The following is an 18,138-nucleotide window of genomic DNA, read 5'->3' as shown; positions in this document are numbered from 1 at the left end:
ATCGACCATAATTCACTAGATGTAAAGACGAATTGTAATTCGCGTGGATGCAAATGTTTCTTTTCAAATCGCTGCTTGGTCACCAACGCTGCCAACTTTCATTTGATGAGTGTTATTTATTATTTGCGTAGTTCTTCCCGATGTTCTATCGGTTTTGGTGGAGCTGGTTCCCCCCACTCTCCCAATTCGGCATCATAATATTGCGCAGCACGATATGGTCACAATTCCCATGGTACTTGCTCTTCCATGGAGGTCAATTGTACACCAAAATTTTTCAACCACGGTATGTCGGAGGGAACGACATCGGTAATACATTCGCGATCGATACGTTCCATATGTAGCTCACCAATAGGTTGTCCAGGACAGATAAGCTCAGTGAACTTGGCTTTCAATAAGAAGGTAGGATCGCAACGCATGTCTTAACAACGGTATCCCCACCATTTTTCATTTTGCGCATAACACGATGAAACCAGTCAATTAATTCGCTCAACTGGTAACACTTTGGTCTGCAAGGTGGGTGTCTAGCATATTAGAAAGTATGTAAATTCAATTTTGCTCAAAACCTACCCAACAGCTTGATAAACCTGACCAGCAGTATCGGGGTCCTAAGCGCAATTGACAATAGCTTGTACAACATCCAAATGTGCTCACCGGAGTGTTTGCTCTTCAAAAAGTTACTTCCACCCTCAAACACAAAGCTCATTGGTTTGAGACTAGCGTTTAAAGCAGACAAATAATCAAACGTTCTACACCAGCTTCTTTGCCGATTCTATAAAGAAAAAATAAAAATTACATGGTAAATATTTTGAAATAAAGTTTAATTTTAGTTTACCTAGCAGTGCAACGTGCACCTTCCACAAGCACGTCATTGAATTTAAAATTTTGTCTCGAATTCACGACCAACTAAGTTCATAAATACATTTGAGTACTTCACAACTTCGCGTATCGCTTTTACATCTCTTAAATAATAAAATTGGAACAGCACCGGACCCATTACGCAGCAGTATTAACGAGGCCATGTTTAGTTATTCCGTACTTTTATTGGAATAAAATCCTAACCCTATCTGTTATTTATCGTCTCAAGGGAAATTTGCACACTTCTTCCAGATTCAAATAACTAAATAAACCATCGTAAAGCATTTAACCATGAAATAAACGCAAACAAATTGCCTTGCAAAAACCTGTGAATGAGTATAATCTGGACCCCACTATTCGGCATTGGTTGGTTCGTAACATTTTTCTGTGGTGAACATTTATTAACTTACCACAGTTAAAAAGAGGCATAAATAAAAAACTTAATTTTTAATGTATTAGCTCATATTGTTCTCATCTTTAAGAATATATATTAAAATAAAACGATTTTCTTTTGAAAATATATTAAACTTTTATATATAACAAATATTTTTGGGACAACTTTTCCATAAATTTTAAGAAAATAACACAATGCAACCATTTTCCGGTTAAAAGTCGGCCATCTTGGATTCCAATAGAAACTCAACCCCGGACTACACTTGACGTTTCTACAGTGGCACCTCTCAGCTGTGCCTTTGTTTACATAACATCAGCTGATAGTGACCTTACTCCTCCTCTACCGTGCTAACTACAGAAATGATCCTCTAAAATATAACCTTAATTTTTCAACGGCCAACGCAGAGTATTTCAACCAAAATATACGCAAAATAGTTGAGAATTCGCAGAAATGAAAGACAAACGAAAGAAAAAGAAGCATAACTTCAATAATGCACAAGCATACAAACAGACATATGCGCAGCAGCAGCAAGGAAAGAGGTAACAATCGGCGATCCATTGTATATTTCTTTCATGCGTAACCAAACCATAATTAGGACAACGCAATGCAAGTGTCAATGGTGGTGTTGGTGGTAAGCACTTGAAAAGTTACGACGAGCACATAGGTATGTAGGTTCGAATCCCAACAGAATTTATTTTTAATTGAATATGTCACCAACCAAAAATTGAAACATTGTTGTACAAAAACAACAACAGCATAAGCATGGCAACATTGCGTTGTTGGTAGATAAGCCGAGCTGTGCCGAAAGAAACGAACAAACGATCGCCGATTGTCACCGCTTCGCTTGCTGCTCGAACATCTTCGCAGACAAGGTTGCGTAGATTCATATTGAGCAAGGTTGCGTGGATTCATATTGAGCAAGGTTGCGTGGATTCATATTGAGCAAGGTTGCGTAGATTCATTTTGAACAAGGTTGCGCAACCTGAATCTATCGCAACCTTTTCCGAACTCGTATAAGAAGTATAACTTCAAAAATTGTTATAAAATAGAAATCACGAAAAACAATTTTAAATTTATATTCGAAAGTAGCATAAATTAATATAATATAATAAAGTTAAATTAAAATAAGTAATAATAAAAAATAAAATAAAATAAAAAGTAAAGCAAAAAAAAAAAAAAACAAAAATAATATTAAGTAAAACTAAGTAAATTGAAATAAAATTAAATTATACAAATGCCAAAGTTGATTAATTTTTGTGATGATTGTCAAAAAAACAGTTTTACGTAGTAAGGTGGCATTAATTTAGTTTACATTTGGAACAAAAACTCTGCGTTTCTGAGCTTAAGCACAATTTTCATTTTCTTTTTCCACCATCTTTAGGAAGCCAAATGGGAAAGTGACTAAACTAATACGCGACTGGATGTTCTGCTCTTTTGCCCACATTTAGTTTCTTTCCTACGGGTGTTGATGGTGTGAAACTTGGCCGACCAGTGGGTCGGTTGAGTTTGTAAGCGACAAGACGAGCAGCAATTTCTTTACGGAACTCGGGCAACTTTAACAGCTTGTTATCTTGTGCTGATAGATTGTTGTTGCAATTTGTCGCAGCTATATCTACGAAATGGTAAAAACGTCATGTCATCAGATTTCGAATCTTTTCGTGGATACGGTAACGACCCATAAGTCCATCCAGTAAGTCTACTCCCGCCATATGGCTATTATATTCCCGTATAATTTGAGGGCAATCTATTTCAATAGGCTGCTTTCGATCGTAGCGTACAATTTTGGCCGATTGTTCTTTCATGTTCTCTTTTAAATAGCTCAATGCAAACGTAAGTTGATGCCAATCGAACTGTCTTGTTGTCTTTCCACAAAACTGTGTTAATATTGACACCATATGCAGTACCCACGTACTCAATTTCGTTCTCTACATCCTTATCCAACGGAAGCTTCCATTTTGGTTTCGGTTCGCTCGTATCGTACCCAAGCTGTAGATGTCCCTTGCACGTAACAATAGCAACAATGGTTTTATATAGAAATTGTCGAAGTAGTGGATGTGATGAGCAAAATCAGGTATTGTTTGTGATAGTGGTATAACGACATTTGCAGTCCTTCCAAGATCGGGCTGACCTGGTAAAAAGATGTTAACACCCGCGCCGTTATAGACTTCGAAGCGCTACGCAAATCCAGTGGACTCACACAAGACGAACAATTTTATTCTCCACTTGTGGGTATGTACTACCGAAGATGATGTTTTAAATATGTGCTACACATTTGCTCATTGACGCAAAGGCGAGCAGGCTTTGGAACAGAATCGAACCGTTTCACAGTGGTCGGTCTTGTATGGAGTCAGCGGCCAAAAATACTTCCACTGCATAAATAAAAGTGAAACTTTTGCCAAAGCTTTTTAAAATCTCCCTCTCCCGTTTCCCACTCTGCTACCAGCACCAACACCAACAAATTTTAATTAATTATATTAAATTAAAAAATTTGATAAACGAAAAAAGGATTTTTTTGTATATTATTCAACTAAATCAAAAACTGGATTTAATAAAATTGATTTACTTTTGCATGATAGTTTCTTTGACTGGTGATGAAAGATCTAAGCTCAAAAGCAATCGGTTTAGCAAATCCTGATTTGTAGCGATCCGTTAGTTCTTACATGTATGATGGAGTCGATACATCTTAATGTCCTTATTGCTTGACTCAGCAGATTCTTATGAGAGCTCTACAATTGAAACTGGTGCATAGTGAATAACAGACGGAGCGTGAATTAAAATTTGACGGGCTGACGAAGGAAGAAATATTGTGAAGTTAATTCCTTTGCAGGAACTAGCGCAAATCTAGTGCATTGGGGGTTCATTAAACTAATTCCTTTTGAAATTGAATTCGAACAGGACGGCAATAGCGGGTGGAGGAAGGTCGGTCTGCAGTTTTTCCAAATTTGTTTGTGCTCTTCATCATTTTGCCATTTTATTATCAGTTATACAGGGACATATGCCGCGACAAATAAATTATAGTCTTTCAAATTATTATTTTCAAATTTCTGCTTATATTCGCTCTGACCAGAATTGCCATCAAAGCCACATATTCTTATTCTCATTGGCTCAAGATAACTGTTTTTCCTTTGAAACTTTTTTAAAATTAATATCAAGTTCTTTGTAAACGAAGCATCTAATAAGTAAATAATGAAGCTTTATTAAATTTGCTTCAGTGATAAGTGATATTTCTTCACACATTTTCTAAACACCAAAATTCAAAAATATATAGGCGTGAAAGTTTACACCGATATGATGTGTCTAAATAAAAGTACGTATAAAAAAAACATTTGATAAAAGTGAGAAAATGATGAAATGAAAACCAAAGCTCAAATATGTGTATAGATGTATGTATGATGAAAAACTTAAAAAACAATAAAATATGCACGAATATACGTACACGTAAATACAAAAAATTATAAAAAATAACTCACAAAAAATTGCATGCCTGGAGAATAACATAAATAACAAAGAAAGTAGCAAAAAGTTGCAGCTGAAATCAAAAGCATAGACTTAGAAAACAGTAACTAATATAAGCAAACTTGATTTATCTAAGGGCGAGACAGGGATCACAACATTTTGTATACCTTAAATCGATGTATAAGGAAAAACATACCACTCAAAAGGGCACTTATAAAACTATTGTTTTAAAATAATAAAACAAGATATTATTACATAAAAACTACTTTGTTATATAACATATGCCTTTATTATCAATACTCATTTCGATTTATGGTGATTAAGCACGATTTTTTATCGCATATTTAATTTATTATAAGAGCTAATTTTTAAGCTATTTCGACTGCACAGTCCATGTGTTTCTATTGTCTCACTTCTCTTGCTCTTCGTAGCCCCTACGAATGGGATAGACCAAAAATGTATGTACTTTCATTTTTTTATTTTTGACCTATGAAATCGACCAGTGTGCGTTTGTTGAGTTCATCTGACAATTTTCGTATACCATTTCGGATCATATCCCGTTTTATCTTTTTCAATCCTCTCAATCAATTTCCATCGGTGTGTCAAGCTTTGTGATACGTGGCGGTAAGCGTGAGTTGCGCGGAAAACCACTGGAATTACTATTTTTCATATTATAAAAAATGCCCTTCAGCAGCTGTTTCTGTGTTACAATAGTGCGTCGCGATTTTAACAATATATTAAAATTTTCAACAAAGAAATTATCTAAAGTTTTGTGTTTTTAAAAAAATTTCATGCGACGAATCTTTGCGATTGTTGGAAAAGGCTTACGGTAATTCAAAACACTAGCTAACGAGTGGTACAAAAGCTTCAAAAATGGTTGAGATGTCGCTGAAGACATACCTCGTTCTGGACGATCTTCGATCCCTTAAACTGATAAAAACATAAAGAAAGGGACAGACGTGGTGATTGAAAATCGTCAGGCAGGTGTAGGAAGATGTCAAGAGAGCTCGAAATCTCTCGCTAGTCTCGAAACTGTTTGAAGGATTTTGAGTAAGGAACGCGTTCAGTCTTGATTCGTCCCGATAAAGCTGAGTTTTCTTCAAAAATAGTACAGTAAACAGGCCTCTGAACATGATTGATCGAGCGAATTCCGATCCTTCATTAACAGAGATCATTACAACTGCCAATGAGACATGTATTTATCAGTTTAAAGTGCAAACAAGTCAACAATCATCGAAGTGGAATGAAAAAGCGAGCCGAAACCAAAAAACCGCTGCAATTTCGCTCCAAAATTAAGATGATGCTCATTGTTTTTTTCGACATTCGTGGTGTGCTGCAACATGAATTTGTTCTGGAGGGACAAACGGTCAATAAGGGGCTATATTTGTCTGTATTGAGAGGTTTCCGTGAGAACATCTGTCGAGAACGGTAAGAATTGTGGAAGAACAATTGGATGGATTTTACACGATGATAACGCACAATCGCATCGAACCACGATTGTCACCGAATTTAAAGCCAAAAACGCAATGAATACCTGATTAAACACCGTATTCACCACATTTGGCTATGTGTGATTTTTTCTTATTCCCCTAACTGAAACCCGTTTCCAGTCGATCGAAGAGATACAACAAAATTTGCTGAATACCATCCAAAAAGTGCTTATGAAAAGTGTTTTAGTGACTAGAAAAATCATTGGAATAAGTGTATTACATCTGGTGGGGATTTCATTAAAGGCTACAAAATAAATATTCATGAATATCCACATATTTTGCGTTTTATTTACAATTTCCGGTTGCTTTTTGTCACAAGATATGTTTGGAGTGTTGTTTGATCCAATTTAAAAGCATGTTGTGCAAAGGACGAATATCTGTCCACAAGTGATCCATGGATTTTTGATCAACCCTACGAGCAAACCTAAAGTTTCGTTATAAATAACCTTAATATTTGGCGTCGAGTTTTTCCAGATATTGGAACGAAGAGGACTTTGCAAACACTTTAGCTTTTTCCTAATTAAAATTAAAATTAAATATATATTTTGACCGGGTACAAGTGAACTTTACCTAAAACATATATATAATTATTGACAATTGCTTACCATAGTTTGATAGTTCTACAAACAAAAAAATTAGTTATCAATATAAAATTTTATATATAACATATAGCGAATATTTTAACAAAAAGAAAAAAGTCCATTAAAAGTTGTTGAGGCAAATTATATGCTCTATGATCAAAAAGTAAAGTAATAATTGTATATTTTACTCTCTGACGATTTTTAAGCGTGAAATTTTTACTTTTTGGACGTAGTCTTCGTTGGTAACGTTTGATGGTCGTTCAGACCGCAGTTTCTCAATCCTCTTTGAACTCGTTCATATAAATGTATTTTTGGGCCATATTTTGATCACTAAAACACTTTCGCCAAATTTCCAACGCCTCCGTTTAGTAGTATTCCTTCCGTAATCAAAATTTTGTTGCCAATTGCCAAACAAACAACAACCAACCATCGAAAAACTCACTTTTAGCTATTAAAAAATACGTATAACTTGGTGATAATTAGCGCTTGGTAAATATTATAAGCAGTCCTACTATTCTAAAATAAAGTACGCACCTGCATTCATGATGCCCGTAAAATCTACATGACGATTTCTTATAATTTAATGATCTCAATACTATTTTTAATAAAATAAAAAATTCGTCACCTTAATTAACATGAAATATACTATATTATCAAATAATAAAATATTAAATTATATTAATAAAACCTTATTAACAAATTTAAAGAAAATTGTGTTGTAAGCTCAGAGATATTGGATATACTATACGTACCTCTAAATTAATTCTGTCGCATAATCTTGGACATCGGTGTTCAGGTATTTCCTGTTACTTAAATCTAATTAACTTCATCACTGTTGGAAAAATTTTCCTCGATTAAAATAACAATTCTTTGAAGTAGTGACTTTCAGGAAAGAAAATAAAAAAATTAATTAACCTAAAAGAAACAAAATAATTAAATGGTGTACAAACCCATGGATCAATGTGAGTGAGCATTACAAAACAACCAACAACAACAATTACATACATTACATGAGACATATTGTTTAAGCCCAGCTTGTTTAATAATACAGTGTTTTTGTGTGCCACATTAGCTATTAGCCCTCGCGGAAGCACCATGGCGTATACGAAATCAAATGCATTCCTGTTAATAAAAAAGCGCAGCGTACATCCCTACAGAGTGTGCATAAACAAATCCCAGAGATGCAGTGTCTGTTCTATCTGGTTGGTGCAATTTTAGTGTTTTGTTTACTCTTATTATTCATTAAAAAAAAAAAAAAAACAGCCTTCCGCGTTAGGAAAGCAGTGTTCATTTTAACATGCCTAGCAAGCTTACTGTTTGGCTAACGCTCACATTAGTTCGTTAAGCAAACTTACGTTCCTCCTTCAAAGTTGCTATCTGCAAGGAGTAATGTTTAGTGTTTTGTTGTTATTTTGCTTTCCTTGTGTTTGCGCAGGTGCTTGAGTTTCTAAAGCGTTCGCTACAAAGTGCTACGACTTCACTATCTGCTGTCTACTTTCCTGTGAACGAGGGTCTTAACTATAGCCGATATGAATAATGATTCACAGACTTGTTATATAAAATTAAATACGCAAAAAAATCTGTTTTGTGGCACAGCAGCGTAACTATCTGAATTTAGGTAGTTACTAATTAACCTTCTGAGAACAAGAGAATTTCTTAGCTCAACTATGCGCACCGTCGGTTTGTCAGATCAAATCATGTTTGCTTTCTACGATATCTAATGCTCTACTTCTCGCCAGCTCATTGCACTAGCTCTTACCAGGAACACTTGAATGCTCCTAATCGCATTAACCAAATCTTGAATTATTATTGATCTATGCGGAAAGATCATGCCCTTCGCCTCTGTTAGGGTTGTAGCTGCAGCATAGTGCGAAGCAAAGACGGAAAAGTTTACCATATTTGCTTGCAACATCAAAAAATGTCCAAAAAGTTTCGCTGAGATTTTGCAGTTAGCTCTCTTCTGTCAAATTGTTAAATGGATAAGTTTGCGCTGAAAACTATCTTTGAAGCTGAAGTGAGTTTATTCGAATTAAATGTGCATTCCCTTTAATATATATATTTTAATATATGTATCTCGCATTTGGATACATATGTACATACCTGTATATACGTTTTCGTAATTATTCTCATATGAATTCTTGTTACTATATAAAAACAAGAAAAAACGTTAACCCCGGTTACACCGAAGATATAATAACTTTCACAAATTCAAACGATTTCTTAAAGAACATAAACTTTATCGGTCATGTTGTATGAGAGCTTCATGCAATTGTGATCCAATATGAATTATGCCATGCCAAATTTCTTGAAGATATCTCGTCAAAAAAATGCATACAAGCACTTCAATCTGATCATTCCGCTTGTATGACAGTTGTATGCTATAGTACTCAAATGTCTCTCTTTCCGAGAAATGTGTAGCTTTTTGCGGACAAAAGGACGTGTGCAAAATATCAGATCGATATCTCAAAACCTGAGAGACTTGCTCGCGTTTATACAGACAGGCGGACGGCAGCCGGGCTGACAAACGAACATGACTTGTTCGACTCAGCTCATCATAATGATCATTTATATATGTACATATCTTATAAGGTCCCCGACTTTTCCTTCTGAGGGCTAAGGCTTTGAACTCTGAACGCATCAACCGCCTCTTCAGGTGTTCCTTCCTACCTTCTACGTACGCAAATTAAAAGAAGCCACTCCGTTCGAAATCAGGACTATACCGAGAACGACCCATTAAATCGATGTGTTGAGTACTTAAAAATGCAGTTGTTTCAGTAGATGTGTGAGAACTCGCATTATGGTGGTGAAGAGTGATTGGTTTTCCTAATTTCTTGAAAGACAACTGGCAAGCATATTGTTGTGTTTCGCTAAGAATTTGCTAGTGGCTTAGTTTCGATATATACAGTTGTTCTGAAAAAACAAAACCATTCGCTTGGAAGTGCTTCGCGCATGAACAACTTTTGTTGTATTCGGCTCATTTTGAAACCCCCATGTAGTCGACTGAGCTTACGGATACATACGCATAAATCCACGTTTCACCATTTCTCACGTTACTTCACTATACTATCGATAAATACTGGACCTTATTCCACGTCGAACGTTGTAAAAATAATCGATCGAAAATTTTCGCGGTTAATTATATTTTTTGGCTTTGACCCATGTTTCAAATTACTGCAAGCAACGTAAAAAAATTCCGACTATAAGGCATAGTTTAAGAGATAAAAATCACAAACAATGTTTTGAAAATTCTACAGTGATTATGCTTCCTAACATACCCCGTTCACTGAGGATAAGAATGAATGAAAGCCATTTTAAGTTTTTGAAGCTGCCACATATTATCGGAATTTTGCACCTGCCTCCTCGTATGTGGTATTGAAAACTCAATGGAAAATGCCGTCAAACTCCTAACTAAGTTGCCAGTTTCCATTTTGCTTGTCGTCACGAATGTGTTGCATCAAACTAACGCCTCGTCTGATAAAGTTTGTGACTCCAATTTGGTTTTCATAAATTCGAAGTGACACTTTATTGTTGGCAGATTTTCAACTCATGAATTGATTAACTGATTGATTGATTAAATTGATCAATACTAAATTACAATACTACTGTAGACAAAAAATAGTAATACTTTTTACAGACATCAGTGCCAAATATCACGTCGTAATAATTATTAGTGATTAGTATACGCTTATCTTTCTGAAGTACGTAAATTACATTCGGAGACTTTTACGATGAGTGGAATCATTCAACAATGAAGTTCCATTAAATGTTGTGTGTGGAATCAAATTTCTGATTTTGCAATATTGAAAATGTTGGAAAAGGCCTTCGGTGATAATTTTGTTTTTGATTGGTAAAAAAATCGACGGTTATCAGCCGGAGATCTTACTGGCATCGTTGCAATATCGAAAAAGTCAGTGAAAACCATTTTTAAACTCTTGAAACCAGTTGCTACAGAGTATTATAGTTTTGTTCACCTAACGGTTGTACATATAGAATATTGATGATGCGAGTCGTCCTTTCTAAAAAAATGCAGTAATTGCAGAAAACTAAGATCGCCATTCGTTGTTTTTCTGCAATGTCTTTATTTATAAGTTTCAATATCAATGCTGATAACAAAGGGTATATTGGATTAATTAAATAATCAGTGGTGCAACCAAGCTGTTGAAACTAGGAGCAGCTTTGGTTCAGTAACCCTTCAAGTAATTTTGATAATAGATTCTGGTTATACGGAAATATTATATCAGGGATAATGTATTTCTTGTAATGACATATCCACTAATTTATCTGGTTCCCTTAATTTCGCAAGAAATAATTATACTTGTTATAGTAGTCAGATTAGGATTTTAAAGTGAAACATATTAATAAAAATCTGTACTGTATATACGATTTCAATTAAAAATTATATACGTATGTAATAGGGCGAAGGCTTAAAATAAGAAAATAATCGGAATAATCGGTCGAATTATCGTACTTGCGAACCTAATCAAAAGCACAAGTTGATTCCAAGAAGAGATAATAAAGTGAGAGAATTTTGATGACGGAAGTTTAATAATGGGCCTCTTAAAGGCCTAGTTGCATCGTCAAACAGCCACTCTACCTAAAATTAAAAAATTTACTAATTGTCCGATTTATAATTGAATGTGGACTATTGTTTTCTCATTTTATTGGCACAGTAGTATCCGTTCCACTTTAGTTTTATATTTAAATTATATTAGCTCATTGCAACAGACAGGAAGGAAATAGCAACCAATATTGTTGCAGTTTTTATGACCGAATTCTTAAATGCACAGAGCGGAAGCAAACTCATTTAAATAAGGCTAAGTGGCAGCGTTAAGTTCGGGAAACAAGCCCTAGACTAAAAGTTTAAATAGTGAAAAGCTAAAGTGCATAACGCATACAATGCTCAAATTCAAACCGCTACAGCTAATAGATACCTCAATTGAATGCGCTCTGATAGCGCCAAATGCGTGAGCGGTTTTGTATTCATAGACGATATGTAAACGCGTAAATCTGGTTGGAAATTAGAAGCATGTAGATGATGATCACCAGTGCGTATGAGTAGCATTTTCTACGAAATTGGCTAAGCATTAGATCATTCGCTCTAATCTAACCCTAAATTAGAACTATACTTACCATATAATTTGAAGATAGTTTTAGATTGGCTTTAATGTTCTTATATAACGAAATATATATAAATAAAAAGTTATTAAGAAACTTGTAGTATTCAATAAGCAAATTTTCATACTCTGAACAGTAGGGTTTTCTAAGGTATAAGGCAAATAATTATTTTTTTTTTTTCAAAAATTGAATCGCATACCCTTTAACTATTCTAAATGACCTTGTTAGCATAAATTAAAAATTTTATTGCAATTGAATCATGTCAGCCTTCGTCTTGATAATTAATATACATAATATATGAATTTTTGTGCCGGATAAATAGAGAAAGTTGTCAGAAGCGTGAGTAAGCGTGAAGCAATTATATACTCAAAACATATCACCAATTATTATACATAAAAAATATTGTTCTACAAACTTCCTTTCCAAAGTTTATTGCTTTTTATATGTTTTTTGTAGGCAGGGTAGTAAAAATTGCTTTTACTCCTTCTTAACGGTAATTAAATCAAAAACATTCTTCCATTATCTTGACTGATCTTTCAGCGGTAGCGTTGACTGCTTTTAGTACAAAAAAAATTTTTGTGACATCTTGAAACTAAGCGTTATTTAAGCATGGAGATCACGTTTAGACGGATTCTGTTTGGTTAAACTTACACCTATACTTAGTTTAACGCTAAGAAGTGCTATTTTTAATAAATAACTCGCCCTCGCCATTGATAGTCATTGTTTTAAGACTACCTGTTCTCTTCTCCGTTCTTATTTTGATTTGCACACATCTTTGGCAGATAATAAATTTCCAACTAAGCGAACAATCCCAAACTCTGGCATCTCATTTTGATATTTCGCTGCAAACTATCTGAATTGAGGACTTACTTCTAGGAAATTATCAGTATTATGTCGAAGTTTCGTAGCTTCAAGAACAAATATGTATAGCGTCGCTAATAATGGACGAAGTATTCCCTCATTGCTTTTTGTAACCTAAACAGAGTATATTAAGTTTGCCACAAAATCACGTTACACTACAATAGGATATAGTCGGTATCTTCGCTGCAACCGAAGTCAAAGTCGTTAAAGCTAAGCATTTTCAGTATGCAGCTTCATAGGCAATTATGGATATTTTCTGCTATGAGAAACTCTTGCATTTTTCATTTTCCAACAGTCCAATTAGAATACACAGATGTTTGCATGTACGAGGTGTGTTCAAAAACCGACAATGCATTATTTGTTTAAAGAAAAATATTCCATCGTCTCCATTAAATAGTCCACACTCGCCATTGCTTCTTATAATCGTCAAATCACTTTTTATACTTGGCTTTTGTGATAGCCTTTAGCTCTTTCAGCAATTTTGATGTATTCTTTAGAACGACGGCCCCTTAAATTGGTTTGGATATTATGGAGAGTTTACGACCAAGTAACAAAGTCGCCAAGCTCATAAAGGCGTATCTTACCTTAGCGACTACTACAGATAAAGTAAGAAATGAATATACATACATATGTAGCTTAAAATTTTAAATCATATTTTAAAAACAAATGCTTTTCATAATTTTTTATTGTTACAAACAAAAATTATTAGCAAAAAAATTCTGAAGGTTTTGGAAAAAAATATTTTTAACTCGGCTATAGCGACGCCTTTTCCGGTGGCTCCTCGGAAAAAAGATACGTCCGCGTTGGTAGGTAACTCTTTACGTGATCATCTAAAATTAAAAAAAATACGTGTATTATTTAAAACCCTAACCTAGAACTTGGACGAAGGCAAAAAAAAAACGACTTATAAAAATTTCATGAAGATCGGTTGAATAGTTCCCGAGAAATCTTGTCAATCGACTTAAAAAACACAACTTCGAGAAAAACGCGTTTAAAGTTTTGAGTATCAGCGGCGCACTTAGCCTAGCGCATAAGTTCTTAAGGCTGAGGTGTTAAGGTAGAGGTGTTGTGAAATTTAATACAATTCAAATTCGATTTTTAGAAACCCGTAAACTCATGTAACCCCTTAAGATTTCCAAAGTCGTATAACCGCTTTCATCTGGGTTTTAAAGTTTTTACCACTGTTAAGCCATTTTTTTCTTATATAGTTTATTAGTTTATAATATGACAATACCATTCCGTGACCCTTTACATATGTCCGTATCTCATGTATTAAATTCATTTTTTGCATTTGCAAAGCCAATTTTCAAAAGTTCAACCTATTAACTTGTGTAATCTTTAAGGTGATAATATGACAAATTATCTAACTAGTTTCTGGAGCCATCATTAATCATAAACGCCGCACCCAAGCAACCTAAAAGTCACACAAGCCAAACAACAAGCATTCAGTCAAAGCAAAGCTTCCACAAGTAGTGGGGTTAATGAATTTAGCACAATGTCGTGTCGTACCTTGAAATTTTATGAATGGGTTTTTTTATAGAAACTGATACTCGAGTATTAACACCCGCACAAAAATGAATACGTATACAACTAACAAAATAGCGAATAAAGCGAAGAAGTGTTCATAAAAGGAAGTGCCAAAAAACTGCGTGTCACAGCGCATTTCAAACTCTAATCGGTTACCGTATGATATGTGATTTATTTCTTGTGGAAATTCTTTGAAATTAATAAGATATATTTGTTGCCTTGTTTATTAATATATACAGTTGACAGTTACGTTTTTGTAGCAAAATAGTGATTGAGTTATTATTTTCTTTCTTAACATTAAGTGTCTAAAATTGTAAATATGAGTAAGGCCTTGATTTCCTTTCCTTTAATTTCTGTTCTTATATGCCTTTCAAAGTTCGATCGGATATTTTGAAAGACCTTTGGCTCCACACTTTATTGGCTATCATATGTTTGAAAGTCAAGTATATTGAGAGAATATGTTTAAAGCTATAATTCATGATCTTAAAAAAAATTTATAAAACTTTGTTAAAAATTTATTGTTCGGAAAAGGTCATGATCATTTATATGATTATTTTTTATAAATTTTTACACAAAGAAACACAAATATGAAAAAATACCAAGACGCAAATATAATTATATTGAATGTCACGCAAATTAGTAAAGAAGAACAACTAAACGATCCCAAAAGCGCCCACTACAACAACCATCACTGAGCAACGAAACTGTTACGCCAATAACTTCTCAGCACTAATGATTCTCGTCATGCAACAAACTGCCTAGCCGATATGTAAGTTCTTTCAGTTTTCCCCATTATTTATATAAACTGCCGACTAGCTTCAACACCTTAACTTTTCTTGGCAACTGTGTGGGTCCTAAACACCATTTAAGCCAAAAAGTGAAGGTGTGGAATGCCAACGCGCTGTTACACCCACCCACAGTTTTGTTTGAATGTGTCAATCGTCTTACCAAGGTGAGTACAGGCATTTGTATGCTTACGTAATGTTTTGTTAACACAGTTTATACAATTTGTTTGGTTTATGGTTTTCTGATTTTTGCATCAGATTGCATGACATAGATTTGGTAATTACCGGGCATGTAAAATGAATGATTTTTGGATTAAGACAGTTAGATCACAATGAAAATAAAGGCATTAAAGGAAATTTTAAAAGAAATATAAACTTCGTCTTAACGTTGAATGTTGCAAATGCTTTTTAAGAACAGGTAGAAAATTTCAGATAAATAACTTAGAAAATAAAAATATTGTCGATTACCTTAAATGTTGCTCAATTGTTATTCGGTGAAATTTCTTCCAGTGTGTTCTGTACATTCATTAGCACATCACAACATCAACGCATGATTGAATTCACTTGACGGTACTTTCTAACTGTTCACAGTAGTTCGAAGCGGGGTTAAAAGCATTAAAAAGAGGAAATGTAAAGCAACTAGCTAATTGAGCGCCGATTCGCTTTTACCGCTTCTACGCGAATGCCGCTCGTTGTGATGCTCGCTTGGAACGATGGCTAAACATTCAGGCTTTAAATTAACTATTCTCAAAGCAAAACAGCAAAACTGTTCAGAGGAACAGCTTTGAAAGCGGTTAGAATATAAGTAGCCGCTAAGCAGCTTTCTCAACTTAAATAACTCCATTTAATGAGTTAAAAAGCGTATGAATGCGTAAATATATGAACAAATATAAAAGTTTGTACAATGAGTTTGTATACATTCCCTCTTCTTGGACGCTACTTAAAAGCTTGCAATTTTTTTACTAAATAAATAAATCTTTTTCTCTCTCTCTAATATTGGGTCGTACTCTATCGTTAAATAGCTGCAAATTATCGATGAACAAGCGATGATGTATACTTGTACAAGTACTAAAATAATTAAAAAAACAAGTAAGGAAGGGCTAAGTTCGGGTGTCACCGAACATTTTATACTCTCGCATGATAAAGTGATAATCGAGATTTCATTATACGTCATTTACATATTTTTCAAATACCGTATTTTTGTAAAGTTTTATTCCGCTATCATCGTTGGTTCCTAATGTACTATATATTATACAGAGAAGGCATCAGATGGAATTCAAAATAGCGTTATATTGGAAGGAGGCGTGGTTGCGAACCGATTTCACCCATATTTCGTACATGTCATCAGGGTGTTAAGAAAATATTATATACCGAATTTCATTGAAATCGGGTCTAGTAGTAGTTCCTGAGATATGGTTTTGGTCCATAAGTGGGCGAGGCCACGCCCATTTTCAATTTTAAAAAAAGCCTGGGTGCAGCTTCCTTCTACCATTTCTTCCATAAAATTTAGTGTTTCTGACGTTTTTGTTAGTCCGTTAACGCACTTTTAGTGATTTTCAACATAACCTTTGTATGGGAGGTGGGCGTGGTTATTATCCGATTTCTTCCATTTTTGAACTGTAAATGGAAATGCTTGAAGAAAACGAGTCTGTAGAGTTTGGTTGACATACCTATAGTAGTTTCCGAGATACGTACAAAAAACTTAGTAGGGGCCGGGGCCACGCCCACTTTTCCAAAAAAATTACGTCCAAATATGCCCCTCCCTAATGCGATCCCTTGTGCCAAATTTCACTTCAATATCTTTATTTATGGCTTAGTTATGACACTTTATAGGTTTTCGGTTTCCGCCATTTTGTAGGCGTGGCAGTGGGCCGATTTTGCTCATCTTCGAAATTAACTTTCTCATGGAGCCAAGGAATACGTGTACCAAGTTTCATCATGATATCTCAATTTTTACTCAAGTTACAGCTTGCACGGACGGACGGACAGACGGACGGACGGACAGACAGACAGACATCCGGATTTCGACTCTACTCGTCACCCTGATCACTTTGGTATATATAACCCTATATCTGACTCTTTTAGTTTTAGGACTTACAAACAACCGTTATGTGAACAAAACTATAATACTCTCCTTAGCAACATTGTTGCGAGAGTATAAAAATGTTATATTAATTTTCTTATTGATAATTTTTGAGGGCGAGAGTATAATAATATTTTCTCCCTACTTACCAAGTATTTTTGTTTATGAAACAACCTTAGTATTAAGTTTTTTAGTCTAATGGGATGATAATTGCTAAAAATATTTCCATTTAACATACAATTTTTCAGTATGATTTGCCCTTTTGCCCTTTGCTTCAAAACAGGTCTCAGTTTCGGTGAGAACTTCTCCATTCGACAAAAATTTGTCGTGAGCAGTGAGCATTCGTTTGAAATCTGAGAAAAGGAAATAATAGATGGGTATTATATCTGAAGAATACGGTAGACGTGAAAGCAATTCAAAGCATCATTCCTGGCCAACGTTTACACTGACTTGTGACGCGGTACATTGCCTTGGTGAAACAGCACATTCTTTTTCTTAAAATATGTTCGTTTTTCGGCAATTTCGTATTTTAAACGAACCAATAACGCTAAAAGCTAGTCGGTGTTGATGGTTCTTCCTTCTTCAAAGTAGTTATACAAATTATTCTATGTACATCCCAAAATACAGATGCCATAACCTTGCTAGCCGACTGTTGCGTTTTTCCACGGTTTGGAGCAGGTCCAGCGTATGCAGTCCACTCGTATGACTGCAAATATGGAGCAAAATTTCATCAATTGCTACTTCCCAAGGCAACAGCTGGGTTTGGTTACGCCTGAACATCTCTAAACACTTCTCCGAACCATCAACTAGTCGTTCTTTTTGGTCAAAAGGTAGCTCGGGGCACCCATTTTGCACAGAGCTTTCTCTTGCCCAAATATTCGCGAATAATATGACGAACACCCCCAGATAATATCTTTAAAGTACCTGCTATCTCGAACAACTTCACCTTAGGGTTATCCAAAATTACTTTGCTGACTTTTTTTCCATATTT

At 34.8% G+C, this 18,138-nt stretch overlaps 1 pseudogene; it reads right to left on the bottom strand.

The window, feature by feature from the left end:
• Window positions 1–416, bottom strand: part of LOC120768778 — a 173,992-nt pseudogene extending 173,576 nt beyond the window's left edge.
• Window positions 417–18,138: the final 17,722 nt, after the last annotated feature.

The sequence above is a fragment of the Bactrocera tryoni genome, chromosome 2 (assembly GCF_016617805.1).
Source record: "Bactrocera tryoni isolate S06 chromosome 2, CSIRO_BtryS06_freeze2, whole genome shotgun sequence".
Lineage (NCBI taxonomy): Eukaryota > Metazoa > Arthropoda > Insecta > Diptera > Tephritidae > Bactrocera > Bactrocera tryoni.
This window is presented reverse-complemented; position numbering and strand designations above follow the sequence as displayed.